The 21,338-nt window shown below is 37.3% G+C and overlaps 1 protein-coding gene and 1 long non-coding RNA gene across 14 annotated transcripts in view; one reads left to right on the forward strand and one right to left on the reverse strand.

Moving 5' to 3' along the window:
• Slc8a1 (solute carrier family 8 member A1) overlaps positions 1-21,338 on the reverse strand; it is a 358,556-nt gene that overhangs the window by 67,500 nt on the left and 269,718 nt on the right. The gene's annotated exons all lie outside the window — the stretch shown is intronic.
• The window catches only part of LOC141414798 (uncharacterized), a 43,315-nt gene continuing 37,291 nt past the window's right edge, over positions 15,315-21,338 (forward strand). Inside the window, exon 1 of one of the 2 annotated variants that reach the window (XR_012439665.1) lies at positions 15,315-15,658. This is a non-coding gene — a long non-coding RNA (uncharacterized lncRNA). The remainder of the gene's footprint in view (positions 15,659-21,338) is intronic. The other variant, XR_012439666.1, reaches the window with a different exon arrangement.

Genomic DNA, 21,338 nt, shown 5'->3' on the forward strand with positions numbered 1-21,338 from the left:
TGCATGCAGATACAGCTGCCAATTCTTCCACTACAGTGTATTTACAAACAATGGGGTTGGTTTGATGAAGACTCCGGTTATATTGGTTTGATAAGAAGCAGAAACATGCCTCTGTCTTTCACAGTTCTGCAGTAGAAATGGAACCTTAAGGACAGAAGGGAACTAGAGGATCCTCTAATCTGTCCCATTGCTACACCAATCCCATGTCACAGGGATCGCATCTCCCTGAGAACACAGATCTATGTTGGCTCTTCTGTTCTCTTTACCAATGGAAACAGTCAGATGGATATTATTGTTTCATTAAATTGACACATTTACAAATTCATGAGTGAAACAGTTGGGTGGATGTAGCTCTTTATTCAAATGTAACTGCTGTATTGTTAATGTATTAATAAAGAACAAATAGAAAAACTGGTATCATGCGATTTTTAACTACCAGAATTATTATAAAGAAAGTAAGGAAAATTCGCTTGATTTTTTTTTTAATGGAACTCTATAAAGCTGAATATTGTATTTTAAAATTGTATTTTCTGGAAACTAGCAAAGCAGTTACAAATCTTATGATAACATTAAAACTTTCTCAATGTGGCCAAAGTTTTTATGGAAGTTCATTTTTGTTCCATTTCTAGAAAAAATTTTAAAGTTAAGAAAGAATCAAGTTATTTAGTGGAAAAATATAGATCATTCCTTTGATCTTTTCAGTGCCTTTCATGTATGATACCAAACCCACATCTATACTTTAGTGCTTAGTCTCTCTGCTGTCTGATGGGTCTCAGAGGACGCCAACCCACACCCTTCAAAGAGACTAACAAGAAGTCTTTATAACTGGTGGTGAGTCAGGCAGAGGTAAGGAAGGAAGGAGAGATCTGGCTTGATTAGAAGAGACTGAAAAAGCAAAGCTCTTCAAAATATATTTTATTCTTTCTTTAAGTCAAAGTAGTATCATAGTCTCTTTGTCTCTCTCTCTCTCTCTTTCTCTTTTGTTTTTGCCTATTTAAGTCTTGATTTGTCCTTCTGGGGTTTCTTTTCCCTAAGACTGCCATTGATGTTGGAAGAAGATGATAACAAGATGAATTGGAGGATTAGAGAGAAGAGACTCTTTTTTCAATCCTCACACAAAATATTTTAGTAGGAATTTCACATATTTAGATGCTGCAGTGGCTTTTGCTTTGTTTTTATTTTGGTTTTTAAAGATTACCCTCACTTTAGGCATGCTCAGAGGTCAAGAAAATGATGGACACTTTGAATTTCTTAATTTAAGGATCTTCCTAGCAGTTCTAGAAATAATGTTTACCACCTATAATTTATAGAGAAAACAATGATTCTCAGAGAAGTTAGTGATTTCCAAGGTCATGAGATGTTTTACCCGCAGCTGTCTCTAAGGTCCACAGTCTCCAAGTATGGGACCCATAATCAACCATCAGCTTCTTGATTCATTCAACTGTGCGCATTTTTTTTATTGTCAAAATAATTTACTACAGGTCTCAAGTGTATATAAAACATTTTAGTGCAGCATCTCACAAATAGTTTTTTCTTTAAAAAAAATAATAAATCAACAGCTCTATATATCATGTAAGGGTCATTTTCTTACTACCCCCGCCTTTTTTCCTCTCAACAGTTAATGCAGAGAAACCATTGTTTAAAAAAAAAATAGAACTTGCTACAGAAACATCCTGGTGAATGAGGGTGTGGCCATATCCATTCCTGGGTTGCACCTAGCATAGCAGTACAGCATTTTTATGAGCACTTAAAGGATTTGGGTCATTATTTTAATTAATATAGAGGTTTTATTTTTTACATTAAAGACTGCTTTATGAACAATGATAAAATTTCAATTCTGCTTTTTCACATGTAATATTCAAGGATGGCTGCCTTACAAGGTAAAATCCTTGAGGAAATAAAGGTTTAATTGGAAAATGCCATGAACACATAGGGGCTCACCAATTCTGATGACTAAACAGCCAACCAGCAGACTTACTCAGGGCTGCTGGATAGAATTGGCAGAATCTCAGGCCCATCCCTGATCCATGGAATCAGAATCTGCATTTTAACAAGATTCTCAGATTACTCTAATGTGTGATGAAGTCAGAGAAGCACTGATAGAGAAACAAATGGGTTCTTTTATTAAATTGGATCTAAATTAAGAGAGGCTGGTGATAATTGGGTTTGAATTTTAGACCTGGCTGCATGTTAGAATTATCCATGTAACAATGCAAACTATAAATGCCTGAACTCACTCCATGCCAGCTAAATCAAACTCTCTAGTTGTCGGGACTCAGATGAAAATAGCTTTAAAAGTTTTTCAGATGATTCAAATATGCAGACAAGACTAGGAAATGGCTCCTGGACAGACAGAATCTATGTCTTGATCTTTAAAAATTAAATGAAGAATAGATAGAATTGTGAGAAAGTCATGGTCAGAACTAAATGTTAGATGCAATTAGCAATCTAGGTTGAAACATGGTAGAAACATTTTGCTTTGTCCTTCGCTAGTGTTCTTATCCGTATTCTATAATGTACTTAAAGTAGTTGTTTTCTGCTTATGAAATGCTGGTCTCAGTAGGCAACTTTAATAGCAAAGGTGAGAAACCTTTAGCATTCAGACAGCAGAGTTTATATTCATGCAGGGTAATTTTCTTTTCAACAGAGTGATAGGTTTTATATAGTTTTACACAACAGTGGTTGCATCTGGAGAGTAGACCAAAGAGAAGAGTGTCAATTGTCACAGAAGACAATAATGATTCCTTTTCCTCTCCCATCCCCTCAGGTAGTCTCCAAAACCTCATGATGAAAGACATGTGGGTGGAAGTGGACCCTTCCACATAAAAACATCATAATCAGACTCAAAAGAAGAGTATCACATAAGAACCCAGCAACTTCTGTGTTCAGAGAATGGTATCATCAGGTAAGATGAGTTTGATATTTAATCCATCAGACTTCACTTAATGTGAAAAGCTTCAGGAAAAATTCCTACAACTTAAAAAGACAAATAAACAGACCAAACATGGGCAAAGAATTTGAATAGCCATTTTCAACAATGAAGGTAAACAAATGGCTAGGAAGTCTATGAAAAGATGTTTCATATCGTAAGCCATCAGGGAAATAAGTCGAAGCCACAATGAGATGCCAAGTCACGGCTATAACCAAAACTAGGTAATAAGTGTTGGTGAGAAAGTAAAGAAACTGGAACCCTCATACATTATTGGTAGGAATGTAAAATGACAGCCATTTAGGAAAAGTCCTCAAAAACTTACAAACAGAGTTACCATAGGACCCAGCAACTCCACTTCTAGGTATATGGCAAAAGAGAATTAAAAACATATATCCACACAAAAAGTTCTGCATGAACATTATTATCCATAATATCCAGAAAGTGAACTCTAAATATTGTCAGCTGAAGAATGGATGAATAAAATAGACCACATCCACACATGGAATATTATTTAGGAGTAAAAGAGAATGAAGTACTGACCCATGCTGCAACATGGACAGAACTTGAAAACAGTATGTTCAATTGAAAGAAGCCAGGCATAGAAGGTTACATATTGTATAATTCCATTTTCACAAAAAGTTCAAACTAGGCTTATTCAGAGACAGAAAGTACATGAGTTGTTGCCCAGAACTGAGGACTTGGGGATAAATGGGGGGCAGGGGTGACTGTTAAGGGATATGGGATGCCATTTTGGGGTGGTGAAAATGTTCCAAAATTGACTTTTGTGATGGTTGCAAATTCTAAAACCTACTGAACTCTATATTCTAACTTAATCCTATGGTATGTGAATTTTACCTCAATAGAGCTGCTATTGGAGGGGGGAAGCTTTGGAATCAATCATAGTCTTCAGAAAAGGAAAAGAGGCCTTGGGTGAGAAAATTTAAGAATGTCTGGCGCTTTTAGTGAAGAGTTTCAATTTTTGCCAGTACTGCCAAACAGATTGGGATGGGTGCTGTAAGCCATGACCAGACAACACCATTTACGTCAAGCTCAGGGCCTTTGCCATGCCTGTCAGTCCCACTACCCTTCCATTCAACCCCCTCCTCAGGATCCTCTAAGATCAAGGGCTATAGTGTTGTACGTTGACACACTAAGCATTTTGGTGGCTGTTAGCTGAGGCTTGGCATCTTTGGGATTGTTTCTTTCCCCCAAAGAAGGAAGTGGTATGAAAATGTCAGAAGCAGCATTTTCTTCATGGCATTTGTTTAAAAGAAAAGGAAAGGACTCTAATGGTAAGCTACGCAGGCTGCCCCTTGCAAAGTCAGTAGCTCTTTTGCCATAACCTCAGGTGTTCTTTCTTCTTCTACATACAGGGAATGATAAGCTTGCTGTAGGTTGCCTTTGTGTAGTTTTAAACTCTGGTGTGTTTTAAAGGATTATTATTATTATTATTATTATTATTTTGCCTCTTCATAAATTGACTGGTGAGTGGCTGGTTGGTTTGAGATTAGAGAAAGAAACAGACAGTCAGGAAGACCTTTGCATGTATTCTTGTTTTCTGTAAGTGACCCAAATCCATTCTTCCACTAGTAAACCTTCCAAATAAAAATAGGTTGCTACTCATGTTCTATGATTTTACATTATTTTTAGATTACTGGTGAGAAACTTTGGGCACAGTTTCCCTTGGCAATTTGCTTTATATCCAATGCTAAGATGGTAATAGAGAAAGGACTAGTTCATGATTAAATCTATTGATTGTGCTGTTGAAAAAGCAAAGAATATGAAACTGAAACTCAGATCAACTGGGTTCATAACCTGTCACTTTCTGGCTGAGGTATTTGGGTCAGTACTGGCACTATTCTAAACATCATGTGTCATACGGGGCCAATGAGGCTTACTTTACAGTGATTATAATCGTCACAGTGTTGTGATGATCAAAGCATGTGTTATCTATGAAATGTGGATGGTAAAACTTCTCAGGTTGCTGTAAAGAACAAATAATATAATGCATATGAAAATTCTGTAAAGGTCTATAAAAGGCTAGTCACTTTTGTTATTAAAAGTTGCAAAGCAGTGGCTTCTTTTGAAGTTCGTACTCGCTTGCTTACCCAGTCACCAAAACGAAGCAGTGAGCAGATGGTGGAGGTTGAGTCAGGAAGCTTTCAGTGGAGGAATGAGGAGAACCCACAAATCTGTTATAGATGCTTTGGGTCATATCCTCTGTAATAGAGTATCCAGGTGTAACCCTGAACTCAAAGAAGCAAGGAGCACAGGACCTGCTCTGCTCCTCTTGCCAGGTAGTGATCCCATTCACCAGGAGCTGTGGTTCACCACCAGCTGCACACTAGAGAGGTCTAAGGGTTTTCTTTGCAGGAGCTCTGCAGTGAAGCGGAGCCTGACCAACAGCGATGGTGTTTTTCGGTAATTTGCAATTTAAATAGACTCCAAGGATGAGAGTTGCCAAAGGAGCTCAACCAAAGAAGGTCTCCAGGAGGCCTTGGCATCCCTGCTCTGATCGCTTTGTATTGTCAAGTGGTAATTGAAACCACCTCTTCAGGCAGAGTGAGGGGGAAGAAAGCTAAAACCCTCCTGGTCAGGGAGACCAGTCTCAGTACTGAGAAGAGATTTTCCAGGATAACCTGGCCCTATTTTCTTTTCTTCTGCTCAGTTTTGAAACCGAATCACATACTGATTCATTGTTTTAAATGTAAAATACTAAGAGAAAGCAACATTGGTATTAAAAATTGATCGTGATTTTGTCATATTTAAAGTTTATATCTTATGATTAGTTTAGACATCTGCAGTCAATAAACTTCAGTCTTAAGAAGGATAAATTACTAGGAATCCTGGGTTTGATATCTAAATGTCCATGCTGAGACAATCTGTCCATTCATTGAAAAATAAAGTGAATCAAGCATTAGGCATCATGGAAGGTAGATCGCGGTCTGTAATTTTTATTGTTGAATATATTGACATTGTACAAGTGTTCCTTTGAGAAGGACACTTTCAACAAAATGATGGTAGATTCTCAGCATCTTAAAACTTTATTTATGGACTGGGGATGTTGCTAGTGGTAGGATGGTGATCTTAGCATGTGCAAGACCCTAGGTTTGATCCCCAGCACGAATTACCCCCCCCAAAAAAGTGTTCCTTAACTTAGAATTACATATCTGTTTATAATATGAGATCTTAAGTGTACTTCTTAAACACAGATTCTCTAGAAAACACTGTTTTCATAATGAGGATATTTTGTTAATCTCAGCCTCTGGGAGCTGAAGCAGAATGACTGACAATGGACAGTTCGAGGTCAGCTTGACTTCATAGCAAAAACCTGTCTAAATAAACATCTTAGACTCAGTTTTAGAAACTATCATCAGTTCTGATTTGCCACCCACTTTTATAAGAATTTAGAATTAAAATAAAATTGATTCAGCAGGATTTCAAAGAGATAGTTGTGTTGCCATTCTTTCAATGGCTCTCTTAATCCCAACACTTTGTACATTCTTGGGCTGGCATTAGACTTTTCTCAGAGATTATTTCTATCTTTGGTCTCTCCTTTTTTGTCAAGGTTCTTTGTTCAAAATAAAAAAAATTCCAAGGAAAACAATGGATGGATTTTACTGTTTGAATGTTACAGGGCAGCAGCTAGAATACACTAGCTGCTGACTAGCAGGTTGGCTTTCAAAACAGAACACCAGGAACGAAGCTGGGCTTCCTTAGGTCTTTATGTTCATTTGTTTTGTTTTCTTTCTTTTGCTTACTCCCTTCCCCATCTTCTTCGCCTCACAATATACCTTGGCAAACCAATCTCTCCTTGCAGTTATTTTTTGCAGTACTGGGTATTGAACTCGGGGCCTGGAGCTTGCAAGGCAAGTGGTTTAACAATTGAGCAGTGCCCTCGTTTTTCACACAGGGTTTCCTGCTTTTTGTCTGGTCTGTCCTCGATCTCGATCCTCCTAACATCATCTTCTGAGTAGCTGGGAATACAGATGTTCGCTACCACACTCTGCTTGTTTTTAAGACAATGTCTGGCTAAATTTTGCCTGGGCTGGCCTGGGACTATCATCTTCCTACCCTTGCCTCTAGCGTAGCTATGATTACAGGTCTGTACCACCATGCCGCTAAAATATACTTAAAGATATTTTCTTGAACAGATCTAAAATAAGTCACTAAGTAGTGAATTGATGCTAATTTTTAAATTTCACATTTCTAGTCTACATCTGTGCTTTACTACTATTTTACATTAAATTAAGCAACCAATATTTGTTTCTTCATGATATATATATTTTTAAAAACTTTGAAATTAGATTCTGTATCTCACTGTGGAGACCTGTGGTTTATCAAAATTTAAATACCAAATTAAAAGATTTATTACTACTTATCAAGTGGGGTATAAAGTTAAAAAGGCAAGCTGGGCTCAGTTTGTCCTGAAGGAGTCCTCTAAGAAACTCTCCAGAGAGTTTAAATTATTCTAATGACAATTTATTTCGAGAAATACCATAATTATTAATGCTAATCATGTCCACATGACCGTAGTTCAGAGAAGTCTCACAGTACTGGTGGGACAAAGTAACCTAAAATTCTTTCCTAGGAGAGGGGCCCAGGTTACAGCGTTCTTGCTTCTCATTTACCGCCTGCACTTGTGTTAGATAGTTATTCCTTCTTAGGCTCAAGTTCCTGCTCTGTACAATGGTTCTAAAGACAGTATATATTTCATGTGATTGCTGTAAGCATTAAGTGTGATAATACATATACAATACTTAAAAAGGAGGCTGGAAGCTATTAGGTGTTAACTGAATACTAAAAACTTCTATTATGGCCCTAGGACTTGGGACTCTCAGAATGGGACTGCCTGCGATTACATGCAAATGCCTTAGTTTCCTCTTCTGTGAAAATGGAATGATTCTATCTATATCATAAGGTTGTAGAGGGGAGAAGAGGATTACCTGAGAAAATGGAACAGGACCTGGTACATTGCAAGCACTTAGTGAGTGGTGTTTATTATAATTATTGTGATGGAGAGCATGGAGAAAAGAGAAGAAAAACTAAGGATTTCAGTAAAGCTTACTTACTGATTGATATCAAGTAGTAGGCCAGTAGAAATCAGGAACAGTCTTTTTTTTAATCAAAATTTCTGTGGATCTCTTTGACTCCTTCTTTCCCTGATAACATATATAAAACTAGTCTTGCATCTGAGAAACTTCTGCTCTTCTTTGTGTGAAACATCATAATCGATGAGAATGAACAATAGTGTGTATTAGCAAGTTTGTTATCCATAGTTTTTTTTTTTCTCACAAAATACAATTAAAATAATGTGTATTGCTTCGGGATAATGTGTGTTCTTTTTCTTAAAGCATTTTCCTGCTCAATAAAATAAATTCATTGTTCATTTTTGGGAATTTGCTAATTGAGAAATGAGGAAAATTCACCCATAATCTTACCAGTAAAGATCACAGATGACTAAATTCATTGCATTTCAGTTTGCTCTACAGGGAGATTTCTCTGATCGAGGACTGAAAGATTGTGTTTCTCTCAATGTGACATTTTTAAATGTTTGCTTTAGCTTCTAATTAAGTTGCCAAAAACACTCTGCCTGTTTGATGTTTTCTTAATGGATGGACCACATGAATTAGCCCACTTAGAGGTACCTACCTCCTTTATGGTCTTCCTCCGTGCTTGAGTCCTCCTCACCTCTTAAAGTGAATAGTAATCTTCATCTCTCTTTTTTAGGTCACACAGGGGTTTGAACTCAGGGCCTTCACCATGAGCCAATCCATAGCCCTTTTTTGTGATTTTTTTTTTTTTTCCCTGAGGTAGGATCTCATGAACTATTTGCCCGGGATTGGGATTGGCTTTGAATCATGATCCTCCTGATCTCTGCCTCCTGAGTAGCTAGGATTACAGGAGTGAGCAACCAGCACCTGCTTCTTCTCTCTTTTCTATTGGCCTTTATAAATATTCTTGTCTGAATTCTACCATATGGAAAATTCGCATGTGCATTTTTTTTTTTTCAGTACTAGAGTTTAAACTCAGGGCTTTGTATTTGCTACTCTGGTCCTTTACTTTTTGAGCTGCTTAAGCTGTGTCTCCAGCCCTTTTGCTCTGGCTATTTTTGAGATAGGATCTCCCTTTTTGTCTGACCTAGCTTGGACCACAATCCTCCTGTTTTTACTTCCCTGAATTGCTGGGATGGCAGATATACACCACTGTGCCCAGCTATTGGTTGAGATGGGGTCTCACAAACTTTTTGCCTGGGCTGGCCTTAAACCTCCACCTTCCTAATTTCCACCTCTCGAATAGCTAGGATTACAGGAATGAGCCACCATGCCTGGTTTGTGTATTCAATTTTAAAAGGAAAAAATGTTCTCAGTGGTCATTACTAACCTTTTGGCTTCTTTTGTTAAAAAAATTTTCAGGATGCATTTGCCAGGGTTGTTTCCCTAGGCCATTTTGGTTCCCTTGCTAAGCCTCACATTTGCTCCCTAACACATAAATTCCTCTAGCAAATACCAGTGCTTGTACCCTTCTACTAATCATCTATGCATTCATTATTGTCAAAATAGCATTGGTTGTTTCCACTCAAATTCAGCCCATGTCTTCCCAAACACTCCATTTTCCAGTCCAGAAGAAAACTCTTTCAATGTTTATCAGCGAAATCTCCCTGTTCCCATTTTATTACACAGATGGGCAAACTAAGAGTCAATGAAATTAGCCAATATCTCAAAGCTACTGAATGCCAGAATCAGGATTAAAACTCATCTCCAGATTCTAAGTCCACATCTGGTATTCATTTACTCTGCCATTATCCCAGTGTTTTTCTTCTCTGGAGCTGTTGAAATCCATTTTATCTCTCTTCACAGTAAACCTTTCCTTTCCTCCTCTCTTAAAGTACAAGCTGATGCTGACATCAGAAAGTAATGGGTATTTGTTTTGGTAGCTCACTGCCATTTCATCATTGTCCATCATGCTGATGTGTGCTGTATAAATTTAATGGAAATTTGAACTTCTTTTAGTAAGGATGGCTATGTAGAACTATGGCCTGAAGAGATTGACCTACAACAAATCTTTAGCTTCTCCAGAAACACTGAATTAAGAATCAAGGTGAAATCATAGCCAATCAAAACTAACCCATATCTTATTAGGACCCCTAAGGCTTTTGGGCAAAACACTTAGCAGCTACCCTTTGTATTTTTCTTCTTTCTTTTATGAGAGTTATGGTGTGCCAGTTCTTATCAACCACTAGGTAAGGATCCTGATGATCTATTTGCAGAGTAAGAATGACCAATAATTGTGTGTGTGTGTGTGTGTGTGTGTGTGTGTGTGTGTGTGTGTTTTCCATTTAGGAAATACCCTTCTACTGTGAAAGGAACCTCCAGTTTCTTAATTTGAGGGAATAATAATAGAAGGAATTGGCTTAGCAGCAAGCTGACATGTCAATAAACATACTAAATATCTATCTTCCTAAATTAAAATTGATGTAACTATGAATCAGAAACAATTACCTACTCTGTGGAATTAACTACTCTGTGGAATTTCAGGAAGGAGGACAGGAAAAGAGAGTGATAGAGCATCAACTATATCATAAAACATAACCATCTGTGAAGACAGAGGATATAAGAAGATGTACTGAAAGCTGTTGAAAAATGGGAGATGGGAGGTAAAGGGGTCAGGGAGAGTAATGGGAGGAGTTGAACAGACCAAAGTAAGGTATACTCACAGTGAGGACACATTGAGAAACCCCTTTGAACATCCACTTAAATATTAATAATGGAAGACAGGGCTGTGAAAAAGATACAGTGTGTGTGGGACAGTACTTGTGGGAGGGTGAACGAAGATTAGAGTGAAGGAATTATGGTGATGGACTTCATATACTTACATGAAATAGAACAAAGGAACCTCTTGCAGTAGTTTTAAGTGGGGAGGGGAAGGGGTCGAGGGGGAGAGACAGTAGGAATGATCTAACCAATGTACAATATAAGCCTATTTGGAATTGTCATAATGAATCCACCTGTACAATAAATATATCCTAATTAAAAATTAATGGAAAAAAACATTACAAAGAAACTGTGAAGTGTCCCCATGCTGTCTGTTGCTGCCTACCTCTCTCTACCAAACATCATGATTCACTGACTATGGATGCTTACTGAACTTTTCACTACAGCACTTACTTAAATGTTTGTCTTTCTCTTTTTGAGAATCCCACTTAGTTTAAAATCACATCAAACAGTTATCATTTTGGAGCTCATATGCTTAAATGAAGGGACCCCAGGCGCTGTACAGGTAAGCATTACAAGATAAAATTAGCAAAATAACCCAATTTAGCTGTTTATTGGTATAGTAATTTAAATTTTAAAATAAAAATTAACCAAACCCAGAATGGACTTTATTGGCTTTGAAATGAAAATGTGTTTCCCCCTCCTTCTCTTTAATGTTATGTTTCTTGTTTGTAATGGAAGTTTCTATCCCCTCTCTCCCATTAGGCTTGATAGAACCACAGCAGGTTTACAGAATGCAAAATAATGACATTGTTTAACAAAATTGAACCACTGGACCAAACACAATGAGAAAGTACTTGGTGAGCAATTCTTGGATTAATTACAGGCTTCTTTCTGATGAGGCATATTTAAAGTATACATTGATTATAAGGAAAAATGTGGAAGCAGACTTTCATTTTTTATTTTTTTAAATTTTACTATAGATTGTATATTTAATTAGTGTTCGAAAACTAAATCTTCATAGTTATTATAGCTTTTGACCCAGATTCATCTTACAGGGAAAGGTCATTGTTTTTAGGACTTGTATAATTGCAAATTTTGTAGGAAGTCTATACTTTTATTCTAAGAATAGTGGAGGTTGAAGGGATACACAAAATCTAATTTGCGTTTATATACAGATTTGTTATCTTTTAACAGTGTGACATTTTCAAGTCCCTTTCTCCAAATTTCAATTTCATCAAATATAAGAGGAGAAAAAAATTACATAACCCATAAGTTAATATTTTTAAAAAGAATGGAGTACCATATATCAAAGAACTTTTCACACAAAGCATTATCAAATGCAATGTAATTTCATTATTAGTGTCTGACTTAACCTTCTCATTTTGCAACCAAACAAAACTCAGGTCTCTTGATTTCCAGTAAACTAAAGCTTTCTCAGGTCTATTCTCAAGTATGTATGGGGTATTAATATGTAAATATTAATTTTGGAAAATAAAAGTTTTCTTTGTGAGTGGGAAGGCAGAGTAAAACATGGCACCTATTCATGCATCCCCTTTCAGAATTGTATTTTATGTTTCTAGAAATTGTAGCAACAGGTACAATTGACTGATAGAACATGAATAAATATGATGTTAAATATTTACTATGGTTATGTCCCCTTGGATTTTAACATTTCTGTTAACTTTAGTTATGTAGAATTGGTTTTAACTGATATTAATTATAATATATGGTATCTTAAATAAATGGGGCAATAAGGAAAAGCTTTTAAGTGCGTCTCAAGAGTAGATCTAAGTATTATGAATAATTCCTATTAATTCAACAGAAATATGAACTTTTCATTTTATATTATTTAGAACAGAAAATCATTAGAGGGTTATTTATAGACTTCCCTATTAGCTTGATGTCTGGGTGCAGTGTTCATAGGTCTTGGATGCCTTTCCTATTGAGTTACCTTGGAATTTGTAGAATAATCAAAATTGTCTTTACAGTTTTTTTTTCCCCCTACAATTCTTTCAGGAAATGAGACTTCCTGAGATTCCAAGGTTGGTGAGAATGATAATGGAATAGAGAAAATCTATAAGAAAGCAGAGCACATGATAAAAGCGAGAGCACACAAGGGAGGGGTGAGGATAGGTAAGACACCTAAAAAACTAGCTAGCATTTGTTGCCCTTAATGCAGAGAAACTAAAGCAGATACCTTAAAGCAACTGAGGCCAATAGGAAAAGGGGACCAGGTACTAGAGAAAAGGTTAGATCAAAAAGAATTAACCTAGAAGGTAACACCCACGCACAGGAAATCAATGTGAGTCAATGCCCTGTATAGCTATCTTTATCTCAACCAGCAAAACCCCTTGTTCCTTCCTATTATTGCTTATACTCTCTCTACAACAAAATTAGAGATAAGGGCAAAATAGTTTCTGCTGGGTATTGAGGGGGGGAGCGGGAGGGGGTGGAGTGGGTGGTAAGGGAGGGGGTGGGGGCAGGGGGGAGAAATAAACCAAGCCTTGTATGCACATATGAATAATAAAAGAAAATGAAAAAAAAAAAAACACTTTTAATAACACACACACACACAAAAAAAAGAAAGCAGTTCTGGGTCTTCACACCCCAAGTAATATAAACTCTTTTGGCAGTGCCATCCATATTCAATTATAACCATGTTACCAAAGGATAGAACACCATTATATACTCAGGCATTTCCCATGACAATGAGCACAGGGCTGGCACCTGGTGTTTGCTTAATAGATGTCTCTGACAGGCATAGCTGAACTCACTGTTACAAGTTTGTACTTGAGTTTGTGCTAATCCATTAAAGTCTCTTAGAGTTTTTAGCAAAGACAACCCACATATTTTTAAGATAAAAGTAGTGCTCCTGGTATAGATTTCACCAGGAGTATGGGCAAAACGACTGGTGCATGGATGATTCAGGTCCTGGAGTGGCCATCATGAAGACAAAACACATGAACTTGTTATCCACACATCAGAATCCTACAGTGTGTTATTCCACTCAGCCATCTCACAAGACTTTACTGAATATCTAGCTATGTGTCAGGCTCACATTAGTCTCAGAGATGAAAAGGGAGTATGAGTTCCAGTAAGGTAAGGTGTGTAATGCAAAGATCATACTTCTTCATTGGTGCCGGGAATGCACAGAGGACGAGGAATGTACAGGCAGGGATAATTAGACTGGGTCCTGAAGGAAGAGTAGAGTTTTACCAGGAAGAAATGTGCTCAAAGACAAGGAAAAAAAAAGAAAAAAAGAGTGAGACAGAGAAACAAACACCAAACAGACTTGGCGAAAATGAATAGGGAAATGTAAAAAGTCTGAAGTATTTCAAAAGTACTGGGTTCTATCAGACTTGTGTTATGATGTACTGTATGTGGTAGAGGATGAGAAAGGACATAGTAAAGAAAGAGAGCTTGAGGAAGAGAAAGGCTAAGTCATGTGGGTACCATTTTCTAAAGGGGGGCCAATAGCCCTTTTGGATAATGGACTACCCTGATCAATTTTTACCTCTAGGACAACCACTAAACCCTGTGATAAAGTGTGCACTGCATTAGAGTAGGAAAAAGTACAGGAGAGGGACCAGGAAGCAGCCACAGAGTAGATGTCATGTGGACTGGCAGAGCCTGTTCCCTGCCTGGACACTCAGCCAGTTACTCCCCCAGCATCACATCTGAAAGAAGTATTTAGCTGCGCATTTCCACTCTAGATCTGCCAAAGTTGAAGAAACAGCAGGAAGTTGCTTTAATTTCTTCTCTGAAATTTCTCCTTCCTGAAAACTTGTCTATGGGTTCGAGAAAACAAGTTGAAATTCCATGAATTGCTCTCTTTTAGCTCTTCCTTTAGCCTGCAAAGATCAATTTCTTATAGCAAGATGTAAATAGTAAGATATAAATTCTAGTAGAGAAAACACCATCAGATTGTAGAACTGACCTGACTTGCATGACCAGAAAATCTAATTACCTACTATAAACTCAGATCTGCACACATATTCACATATTTCATTTTATTGTTATCAACTGTGAGTGGTTTTGCCAACCTCTATGACAAAATGATAACTAGGCATATATGTCATTTTTTAAATGAACTTATCAGAAACTGATGTCTTGGGTTAATGAATTACATGGAAAATTACTATTGCCTTACATTATCTTATACAGTATTGGCAGGAGAGCTGTTGAAAGACTTAAAACTAAAATGATGACTTGAAATGCAAAGCTACAATCTGAGGTGGAAAAGGGTAAAAAGAATATCATTCTCACAATACAGTGAGTAGTGACTAAGAAAAATAACTCAGGTTACTTAGCAGGCAGTGGTGTGTATGTATGGGGGAAGAGAGAGAGAGAGAGAGAGGGAGGGAGGGAGGGAGAGAGAGAGAGAATGCACCTTGGTCTGTTCTGATAAATGGTTAGTCATTTAATATTGGAGGTAAATGAAAAATGAAGTCTAAGAAGATTGTAGTCATGAATAAGAGGATAGTGACTCCTTGCTTTTCTTTGTGTTAAGCAGATAGAAGCAGTGAGAGGTTGAAAGCAAAGATGACACCAAGGATTTGGTAGCAGCAATTGATGTCACAGCATAAGACTGAGTCTGGCTCATCATGAAGAGAATGAAAGAAGCCAAGAGTGGAATCTGATATGCCCATCGGGGTAGAGAAGGGAGTAGATATCAGAGATGCTATACAAAGCTACTAAAGGTGGAGAAGGTCCTTTCTAAAGAAGCACACCAGAAAATGCACACTTATATAACAGATGGAAGCTAGGTAAATCACTGGGTGGGACAGGCATAAAAGCATGGAGTGGAGTGCTACGGAACTGATGACTATATAGAACAAAGGGTTATATATAGAATCATGTAGCAGAACCCTGTCACCACCTAGGAGAGGCACTGATCCTCCCAGGTGACTGATCACAGGAAGAATGTGCCTTCATTTTGGAAGGACGAAAGTCCTGAAACCAAGCCAGGAAGGCAGAAATAAGAAAGAAAATAAAACCTGACTTTCAGGTAGATTTCAGAAATCTGTTAATTTACTGCTTATTTTTTAAGTGCCTGGAAGAATGGCTGGGTTACATAAAAATTCCATAATACTTGGTAAATGAAAGACAGGATTGTGGAACTGGATAACAGGTCAGAATCTGTTAGTCAACAGGCTTATTGTGATGCTGAGGCCGAGAGGGCTAGGCTATGCTTATGAAGTCTGTCCTACTTAAGATCAGGGTGGGTGGATTGGGAAGCGGAATTTGGTTGGGGTCAGTCCAGAGAATCAGAGAAGAGGAATAAAGCTGAGAAAGAACTTGAAGAAAAACTGCAGCCATCACAATGCCTTTTCCCTGGACTCTTTCTACCTGTTTTCCCTCAATTCTCTTCTCCATGGTTGCCTTTCATTATGAGTATCTGTAACTTCCTTCAATGGTGTTTAAGCAAATGGTGTTTCAAAGGGTCTGAGCATAAGATTTAGTAAGAAAATAAGGAACTTTGTCAGGAGGTGATAAATTCTTGTCTTGATATGTCTGATCCAAGTCTTGATGGGAAATATCTTACAGAATTTATGGAATATATGTCTGCAGTGAAGACAGAGTGTCTACATGGGAGACACAGGGAGAGTTAGAGAGAGAGAGAGGGAGAGAGAGAGAGAGAGAGAGAGAGAGAGAGAGAGAGAGAGAGAGAGAGAGAACAAGGCTGGTTGAGACTGGTTACAAGAATGTTTAGAGTGGGATTAGAGTGGGATGTGCTTCAACTTGAAGGAAGAGGTTTTAATACGTCAAAATGAGAAGACTAATAGTTTGGAAACTGCTGGAACTAAAACACAAATAGTTTATTTGTGGAGTGATTCAGGGGCAAGGAAGACATTGAGGTAGAATGTATGTTGTAATGTCGATGGTGGTGTATTCAGAGAGCTTTATTACAAAAGAGATGAAAGGGATGATATAAGAAGTTATAAGACACAATGACTTTTAAAAAGAGATGGCATGAAGAAACTCAAGCATGAATTAAAACTTTAAAAATGCATTCTCACATTGAGAACAAGGCTCATTTTATCTTACAAAATCTGCTTCTGAATTCTAAGATCCTGAGGTTTATGGAACAAACATAATATTAGACCCATGGGTCTTTCCGTATAGCCGATCACTGTAATTTTAAAACATAGATTCCTTTTTCTTATTGTCCAATCAGAACATCTGGGTGTATAGGTGAATGGGAAGCAGGGGGAAGCTACAATGTTACAAAGCTTCCCTTAGACAAGAGAGGGTAATGGTGGTGGGCGAATATGATCAAAGTACTTTCATTATATACATGTATGAAAGTGTCAGAATGAAACATTGGTTTTTGTAATTAATATGCACTAATAAAAAGCTTTTAAAATTCCAGACTTAAAAATGAAAAAGCTGTCTTCCTAATAAATCTAATGCAATGAGCCATCAATTGGCATTAGGAAACTATTTAACTAGACCTACTCCTATCACCAGGTTAAGAGGCTAAATAGCAAATGCCATTAAGAGAAGAGCCTTTAATTTACACTAATAAAGTTAAAAAATTTGAAATAATAGAAAAAAAAAAGAGAGAGCCTTGAAGAATCCAATCTCTCTCTCTCTTTGTCTCCCTCTCTCTCTCTGTCTCTCTCTTTTTGCAGTACTGGGGTTTGAACTAAGAGTCTTGCACTTGCTAGGCAGGTGCTTTATCACTACAGCAATGTTCCCAGGCTTTTTTGCTTTAAGTTATTTTCAGACATGGTCTCATGCTTTTTGCCTGGGCTGATCTTGGCCTGTGATCTTCCTACTTATTCCTCTTGCGTAGCTGGGGTTATAAACCACCACACCCAGCTTGTTTGTTGAGATGGATTCTCCCTAGCTTTTTGCCCAGCTGGACTCAAACTGAAATCTCTACCACCCAAGTAGTTGGGATTAGAGTTGTGCACTACCACACCCAACTCTAATCTTTCATAGTTGTCTCATTCCCTGCATTTATCCTTCTCCCTAACACTTTCTTTGATATATTCAGGAATTGAAAGCAAAAGATGGTTCTTTGCAGTTCTTGTAGTTTTCTTTTTAATTCTATTTTAATGGGTAAATTTTCTATCAAACCTTGTCTCACCATATTGATTAGTGGTAAAAGTCCATTTATTATCTTGCAGAATTACTAAGTCTATAGAATATTATAGAATATTCTGCTAAAGAGGTTGCTCCCTTTTTCTTTTCTTTTCTTTTTTTTTAGTACTGGAGTTTGAACTCAGGGTCTACACCCCGAGCCACTCCACCAGCCTTTTTTTGCAATGGGTGTTTTTGAGATAGGGTCTTGAGAACTATTTGCCCCAGCTGACTTCGAATCACTATCCTCCTGATCTTTGCCTCCTGACAGGCTAGGATTACAGGCATGAGCCACATGGCATGGTGGGAGGTTGTTCTTTATGGTAGATCAACTTGTCCTTTAACCTTTATAAGGTAAGGATGTTATGGAATTGCTCCTGTACACATAACACATCTCAGTGGTGGCAAATAAAATGAAGCCTGGCATTTATTATAGTGGAATTGGACTAGGTTTGTTTGATGTTACTCCATGCAAAGTCATTTTCTTCAGTTCCTTGTTAGGAGTTTGATGAAATAATTTTGAGTGCATTTTGATAGTGATATCCCCCTTTATAAATTTAGCTTTTACTGAGGGGTCCACTTTCCATGCATGCATGGAGCTGCAGTATTTTCTTTGCACCCAGAGATCTTTGGAAAAACTGATAACTGGTGCCTTGGGATGGAGCTGTTTTATTTTGCTGTGTCTAAGGCTGGAAATGGAACTAACAACCACAAATGCTAAAGACATCATAAAGAAAAATGTTCCTGAAGAAGGACTAGCCAGTGTCTGAGCACTCAATTATTCCTTAACCTACTCACTGACTTTTATGAATTAAACAATCTGGGGAACTCATTTAATTAAGCAGGCAGTTAGAATAAAGTGAGAGATCTCCGCTTAACACTCTCCCCTGACCTGCATCCTCACTGTCTAGTGGGTATGTTCTTGGGTCCTCTTTCACCTTTTCCAATCTTATATATACAATGACCCTCAAGCAAACTTCAGTGTTCTTAGACTGGAAGAGAACTGAGTATTCAGAGTGAAACTGTCTTCCAGGACACTTCCTGTTTAGAAATTTTCTCATCTTGTTAAACCTTTTCTCCTCCTTCTGTGGAACCAAGAGAGTGGTGTAATCTGTGAGGTTCCAGATTAGTTCTTTTCCAAAGCTCCAGGAGAGAATGACTGCCTAAAATACAGTGATGGCTTTTGTGGAAGGAAAGCAGCTCTTAGCCCTGGGTTCCCATGAGAACTGGTCAGGTGGAGGAATAGAGGACCAAAAGGTTCAAATGAGCTCCAAACTTCTAGAAGGACTTGCTGACTTTGATCAGGCCTTTGGCAAGAAGGAAATATTGAGGGTCTTTGAGACTATTCCTCTGCAAAAATATAAGATGAAGTTATAGAATTATTTATTTCTATTTGAAGTCACTGAAAATGTCATTGTGTGGATATTGTCTTCTAAAATGAGTGCATGGTAGTTTGAAAGAGAGATATAGGTATAATGAAGTCATAGAAACATGGGTAAAATGTAGGAATTAGAAGTAAAGGAGGATTTAGTAGTAGAGAAAATCATGGTAGCAAAAAATCATGGTAGTTTCACTTTGGAAACAAGTGTGTTTCAGTAAAGCATCACTCATGCACTACAACTTAATTGACTGGACATTCTTTCACAGAATGCTATAGACTAGAATTCTGTTTACATTTCCCTAACCTGGAAAAATGACACATAAATATCAATATTATGTATTTATGTTATATGCTATCTGAAATGCCCAAAATACTTAGGGACATTGTCTAATTAACTGATATCATTTTTATAAAATATTTTAAGTCATATTAATTTTATTTGCTATGAGAAAAATATTTATTACCTTTTTAGAAAGACTGCTTTTAGTAAAACCAACCCAGAGTATAAACATAGAATGTAAACCACAGTGAGAAATGAATTCTACAGTCATATGAAAAACAAGTAGAATAAAAATCTGAAGTCAGAGACGGAGGTATTTGATCTGCTCTAGGTGGGTAGAAAGCATGTTCCAAAGCACAGTAGTGTGGTTCTGGGTAAGCTGTTCTTCAAACCTCCTTGGGGAATAACTAAACTAGTTCCAAGGGACAAAGCTCACATCAATTCACTTGTTAGTTCCTTTCCTTGTGGATATAATGTTGAAGGGATGTCTTTGTAGTCAATGTTTTGAGTTTCCAGAGAGATTGCACAGATTATGCACAGGTTATGGAAAGTCAGTTGAAAGACAAATGACAAAGGAGTTGAAGTAGTATCTGCCTTTGGGTCTTATAAAATGATTTTTCATTGTAAGTTTCTCGATGGCATTATATTTTTAAATTCTTTGGTAATATGCTTAAAAATATAGAAATTGGCTGCTGAAATATTACAACAGTATTTAATTTCAAGACTTCAAAAATTATGTGACCACATTTCAAAATGGAGCTAAACATTTACATGTTTTTAGTCATTGGATTTAAGGTATGTGATAGGGTCTACCAGGAATTCTAGAAAACAGTGAGATTAAATTATAAAGTTTGCATTACTCAGCTCTATTGTAGTGGTGGGTATGGCAAATCTCACTTTGGGAACCTTGACTGTATTAATGTCAGATCACTGCTTGTTTTGGATGGAACTTGGAGTGTGTGGTCTTCCTGATTTCCTGAAGCCACCCTTTTCTAGACCAAAACACCATTCTCTTAGTCCTTCATGATCACACACAGAGAAAGCCCTTCCAAAAGGACCAATGTATAGTTTATCTGTACATACTACTGCTAATTGAAACTCTAGTAGCCAATAGGATTTACTTTCTATAGGATAGATGTTTCTCTGGAACATGAATAGACAACAAAGAAGGCTTTAAAGATTATGCAAAAATTGTTATGATGAAAATCTCTCTGTATTTCTAGGAGTTTATGAATTAAGAATTTGGAAGCAAGCAGAGAAAATTCCCTCATACTATTGGCAAGGAAACTAAGTCCTCAAAATTCCTTTCCTCATTTAGAAAAATAACTCCAGACCCCAGACCCAGAGTTGACACATTTTGACATATATTAGAGGTTCTACATGACAATTGATCACTGGGAAGGTGATGGGACTTACATTTAGACTCCGGTACCTAGTTTTGGTTTTAAAAGAAGAATTAAGGGTGAAATGGAGCATTACTCATCAGTGGCCATATTTGGCAAAGCAAGTGTTTTACCCCCAATCCCCATTATCATTCATCCTGATAGAGCTGTGACACAGACCAGATGTCATTCCAAAGTTAAAATTACATTGTTTTCATAACAAAGTCAGCTTACATCATTCTAACACACTGATGTTTCTCTGTATACTGTCACGGAGAGGGTGACTTAGATCTTTCCAGAGGACTTGCCAAGCACAAACTATGGGAGGAGTTAAGACTTTCTCAGGGCTCTCATAAGGTGACTTATAACCTATATATCTATGTATCTACAGCACATTAAAGATTTCAATCCACTGTGACATAAAACACCCTTTGATCCCTAGAGGAAATTACAGTACTTGCTTCTGTGGTAGGTAGAAGGTCAGTCAGATGTTTTGTTGGCTGGAGTTTTTTGTTGCTTTTTTCCTTCGCCCTTCCTTCTTGGGTCATCATCATCT

This window comes from Castor canadensis, chromosome 12 (genome assembly GCF_047511655.1).
Source record: "Castor canadensis chromosome 12, mCasCan1.hap1v2, whole genome shotgun sequence".
In the NCBI taxonomy this organism is placed as follows: domain Eukaryota; kingdom Metazoa; phylum Chordata; class Mammalia; order Rodentia; family Castoridae; genus Castor; species Castor canadensis.